Below are 6,000 nucleotides of genomic sequence, written 5' to 3'. Positions count from 1 at the left end.
GGGTCATTCAACCAAACAGAGACAACCAACTGAGACTTGTAAGAATGTACATAGTATGACAACTCCCGATCAATAGTATCAAAAGTATGATCAATTCCTGATGTCTCTGCAATTGGACACCATTGACTGATTAATCCTCATTGTGCAGAGCAATGTCGTATTGGCTTTATAAATCCTGAGTATATGTGTGTATATATATATATATATATATATATATATATATATATATATATATATATATATATATATATATATATATATATATATATATATAAATATATATAAATATATATGTATATATATATATATATATATATATATATATATATATATATATATATATATATATATATATATATATATATATATATAAATATATATATATATATATATAAATATATATGTATATGTGTATATATATATATATATATATATATATATATATATATATATATATATATATATATATATATATATATATATATATATATATATATATATATATATATATATATATATATATATATATATATATATATATATATATATATATATATATATATATTTGTCAATGTGTATGTGGACATGTTTGAGCGTTTGTGAGTGTCTCCTCCATAACTCAAAAACCATGAAATCAAGCAGCCTGAAACTTTGCATGCACATTAAGGAAACTCCTTGGAAGTGCATGAGTGAAAATTGGGTGTTTGAGTTAATTACATCACTTTTGAAGATAATTAATGGCCTTATTGAATTATATCCTTTATCAGGTGAAGATCAGCCACCTCGCTCTCTGGGGTCTTAAGGCGTTCTCTGTGTTTCCTCGCTGGGGTCTGAAGTCGCCATGTTTTTTGGCCTGCTTAACCATACCTCGACTTGGCTTGGAACAGGCCTCAACGATTTCTTAACGATTAACATTTTTTTAAACTTTCCTCACTCTTATTTTCGAATGCCTGTTAATCATAGCTAAAAATCGCTCGTTACATTGCAATGCATATAAATGCCTGGAGCCACCAGCGTTCCTGGCTTTGTTTCATTCCTGAACATGCCATGACCTGGAGAATCTCTTTAACTAAACCTATTTACAAAATTTCAGCTCCAGAATTGAACTTTGCAGCATTTCCAACTGCAAAAAAAGAAAGTTTTAATTTGTCCAATTCGGACATTGCTTGGGTGTTTCCGGATGCATGTGTTTAACGATTGACCGAGAGAAAGCATCAAGTACAAAGAGCACTTGTTGAATACTCTCAGAAGAAAACTGCCTGACGAAATGGTAAAAGTAGTCACGGGAATGCATTAAAAAAAAATATATATATATATATATATATATATATATATATATATATATATATATATATATATATATATATATATCAAGAACTATGGAAAAGACCAACTTGGGATGCAATGTAATGTTTGAAGTCAAGGTAGGACTTTACGAGCGATTAGTTTGAAGTTCTCTCCTGTTTGTAATAATGATGGAAAAAATTCCTGAAGAATGAAAGGTTATGATTGCTTTGAGAGTTTTTGCATGCTGATCACTTAGTATTGAATACTAAAATAAAAAGAAGCAAAAGAGATGTTTCTAAAATGAAAAAGTGCAATGGAGAATAAAGATTTACACCTCAAATAAACAAAATGAAGGTTATGATGACTGGTGAAGAAGGGGAAAGGAAAGAAAGCTGACAATGGCCTTGTGAAAATATGCGATAAAGGAGTGGGAAGGAATTATTCAATTCAATGTAGAAATTGTTATCGATAGTGTCACAAGAAATGCAGTGAAATTACAGGAAATTTGGTAACAAAAGCTGTGATTTTAAAATGTAAAATTTTGTGAAGATCATTTCTTTCAAGAAAAAGACAAATAACAAAAATAATTAGAACTGCTGGCAGTGATGCTGGGGACTGAGACACCCCACTATGATTGGAAGAGTGAGCGATGAAATCAACAACAACGGCAGACCGGACCCGATTATGCAAAGTTTGAACTCGATCGATTGAAAAATGAAGAAGATGCATTTTTATGGTTTTCATGAAATCCAATATGGCCCCCTGTCACGTGGCCTATGATATCATTGTAATATACATCAATATTAGTGGTAGACAAGAAGTGGTCCAAGTTTCAACTCAATTGATCAACAAAACATGAGGGAGATGCATGTTAAAGGTTTTCATGACATCCAGTATGGCCGATAGGTCACGTGATCTATGACATCATTCTTCGGAAATACATCAACTCAAGTGGTATACGATCGGTGGTCAAAGTTCGAAGTTCCTCTGTCACAGGTTTGACCTGGAGGTCGATACAACATTCATGGAATCATTATATTCGGTATTAATTTACAAGGAATTACAAGGAAATACAAGAAATTACGTGGAAATTTTTGCACAGGAGGATGCCATTCAGCCCATCATTCCTGCACCACACTCATACCAGATTTCCTAAATCCGTCAATACCTCTTCCCTTCATGCGCAACCTTTTCGCTGCAACATTGGTACTCATTTCGCCAACCTCAGAAGGATGACAGACTGAGTCAACCCCTGGTGTTAATTCATTACCCAACAGGGCTTGAACTCAGGGCCCTAGTATCCCAAGCCATCACCCTAACCACTAAGCCAACGCCAGGTCTGAACTACTGAGTCAGCGCTTTTAAATTTTATTTAAAAACTGCTGTGTTAAAAAAAAAACTAAAACAGTTTAAAAAACTGCTGAGTCATCACTTTTTAATTTTGGCCACTGTGTGCTAATTAGCTTGAAATTAAAACATTGGAGAAAAGAGCATTCTTCACCCTCAGGTGGACTCTATGAATACAAAATTTCAACTCAATCAATCAAAAAATGAAGGAGATGCAGATTAACGGATTTTATGAAATCCAATATGGCCACCAGGTCACGTGAACTATGACATCATCCTTAGGATATGCATCAAGCCAAGTGGTATGTCATGGTTGGTCAAAGTTTCAAGTTCCTCCAATCAACAATGTGGCCTGTAGGTCACCAACAAATTTTCATGGAATCATAATAATAATAATATGAACGATTTCAAAAGGGTAACTCTCGTCGGTCCCTTAAATACTCTTGAGTTCATAATTTAATTTTGAAAAGGTCGAAAGTTTCTGTAATTTTATGAATATGACAGAGGCATTAGGAGGAGGAGCAGAATTAGGTATTAGATCAAAAATAAAGTAATCCTGGAATAAGTGGAGACAATTAGGTGGTATTAAAGAGCAGGTTGCGGGTCACCAAACATGTTCTGAAAATTTATCAATATGATTATATGTGCATTAAATAGTTCGATGCAAACTATTGTGGTTGCCTAACTATAGGAAAAATTAATGAAATTTAACTCCGATGTTGTTATTTCTCGAGGCTGTTGAAAAAAACAGCCGTGTGCCATATATTGATGTTGACGTCACGTTCTCCAAAACAAAGCAGATGCTCACTCGCTCATTGAAGAAGTGTCCAGTTCAGCGGGCCGTTCTCTCGCTTTTTTGAGCTTGCAACTGTCTATATTATTCTTTTTTATTTTGAATTATTGTCGAACAAAGTTATTTGGATATTTGTACATCATGCATCGTACGTGTGTCATCATGTTTTGTGAAAATGGCTGGAAAATGGGTAATCGCTCCCACCGATTACAGAAGGAATCAAACATTCACTGGCAGTGGATAAGATATGTACAAACAAAACGGGCGAATTTTCCCCCAAAGAAAACGGGTAAAGAGGACCCTTTGGATAGACTTGTCATTTGTGGTGACCATTTCACAGCCGAGGATTACGAAGGCATAAACACATCTGATCACCACTCTGTGAATATGAGTTGTTGGTTGACAAGTTCTCCAGATACCGCTGTCACAGAATCAATTGTTGAGTTTAACTGAGAAAAACCTTGAAATGTATTCTTTAATAATACATGGAAAAACACATAAATAAACTTTCTGAAAAACACAAGCATGAAAAAATTTCTCAACAAATCAACTTGTTGTTGATTAAATTACTTTTTTAACAGCATCAGCGAATTGGGCTATTTCATTTCAATTGTAAAAAATTGATCAATTTTCCACTTTTTTTTTTTAATTTGGTAGAATATTTCCCAATGAGGCTAAATGTGTTTTGGTATTTATATGCCACAACAGTCTCTTGAAAGTTGGGGTTTGTTCTAACTGTTCACTTTCGCTCAGGTCAAGCTCAGCTGTCAGAAAGACTTCAACGCCAAGGCTACGGTGTATAATATATTTGGGTCCATTCCTGATTCATTCTATTTCTGACTCTTGAGTGACTAGAGGGTTAAAAATTATTACATCAAGTCACAGACGAATCAAACTTTACATTATTTTATGCATCGAACAAGAAAATGAAAATCTACAAAGCAATCTGTCTGGTGGAGTCTGTCAGTGTGAACTGCCGAGCAGTCAGTCCTGACACTTGTACACAAAATATGCCGTTTTCTGGCACTTGCAAGTGGCTCAAATTTATATGGCTCAGGGCCAGAAACTCCATAGTATAAATTCCCATCATCCTCCGACTCGTCCTCGGCAATATCGGAATGAAAACATTCAATTTCATTGCCGCTGAAATCACTCTCTAATTCACATCTCGCCATTGTTCACACGCTGTTTCCGAATGTTCACGAAGTTTTCGGAGAACGTGACATCACAGCATCTTCGGTAAATTCCGGTATGTTTTTCGATCACTGACAAAAGTTTTGACTTAAAATAATTGCCCAACGATTATTAATGTGATTACAACCTTCGAATCACGCGGTCATCAGGGACCCAAAACCTGATCTTTAAGCACGTAAACATTCCATTATCTGTAAAACATGGAGTTTATAAAAGCCTGCATCAGATCCGTATCGATGGAGGGATGTGAAAAGTGGTCAATGTGGATCGAATATGTAAAAATAATGGAAAGAACAAGAAATGAGAATGACATGATTGATGAACAGATTGTCTCTGAAAGAAAGAATTCCGAGGTCAGAAATCAGGAAGAGAATAAAAATCAATACTGGTGAAGACAGACTTGGAAAGAGAAGACTTGGTTGGTTATGGTCATGCGCAATGAAGGTCAGAAGGTGAAGCAATAAATAAATAAATCAAAAAACCTCATGGTAGAAGGAAGAAAGACAACAGGGTATCCTAAAGAGACGTGGATTTTGAAACCATCAAGAAAGATGTGGAAGGTTTAAGTTTGCACGTCACTGATGCAATGGATACATCTGTATGGAGGAATGCTGTCATTCAACCAACCCTCTGAAAAAAAGGAGAAAATGGTCATAAACACTTTGTTGTTGTTGTTGTTGTTGTTGTTGCTTTCTCTGTGTGTTTATAAGTAATTCCATCTGTATTTTTCTACTTCAGGTGATTGAGAATAGAAAAAGAATGAATCAGCTCATAGCACCAGGAATAGAAGATGAATACAAGTATCTGGAAGAGGCAAAAGGGTGGCTGGTGAATAGCCTGTTGCCTGGAAAGTGTCAGCATCTGAGTTCAAACCAATGAATCCCTCAACTCTCCATGGGTATAATCTGCCAAGAGGACTGTATAAATATTTTGTATGCAGCCTATGGCTGCTGGTTGCATCCTGGCTTGGAGTGTGACTGTGCCGCTGATGCAATGCCCCCTGTTTCCATCAAGCTGGTACTCATTTTGCCGACTTTGGAAGGATGACAGGCTGAGTCAACCCACCTGGTGTTAAATCAACAGTAAAAAACAGAGGCTAAAACTCCAGATTATAAGATCTTAAGCCAACCACCTTCATGATGAAGACAACACAGGAGCTAAGAGCACAATGAATGACATTCTTTCCACAACTCTATCAAATACACGTTTCACACATGAGGGCCAATGGATAAAACAGCTTTGGGTCATTTCAGCACTTGTGGAGTAAGAATGACGAACTTGGAAAAGTTGTCTAATAGAGCGGCGATTTTAAGTGAACCTGATTTACTTGGATCGGGCATCTGTCGGACACATATTTGTTTGGAGCCTTAAGGAAAGGT

The 6,000-nt window shown here is 35.5% G+C and overlaps 1 protein-coding gene across 11 annotated transcripts in view; it reads right to left on the bottom strand.

Annotated features, from left to right (window-relative positions):
• LOC147034931 (DNA (cytosine-5)-methyltransferase 3A-like) overlaps positions 1-6,000 on the bottom strand; it is a 516,888-nt gene that overhangs the window by 133,224 nt on the left and 377,664 nt on the right. The gene's annotated exons all lie outside the window — the stretch shown is intronic.

Source organism: Eptatretus burgeri, chromosome 1 (assembly GCF_056783735.1).
Source record: "Eptatretus burgeri isolate ZD-2024b chromosome 1, Ebu_testis_v1, whole genome shotgun sequence".
NCBI classification, from domain to species: Eukaryota; Metazoa; Chordata; class Myxini; order Myxiniformes; family Myxinidae; genus Eptatretus; species Eptatretus burgeri.
The sequence above is the reverse complement of the archived record's forward strand: the minus strand, read 5'-3'. Positions and strand labels throughout refer to the sequence as shown.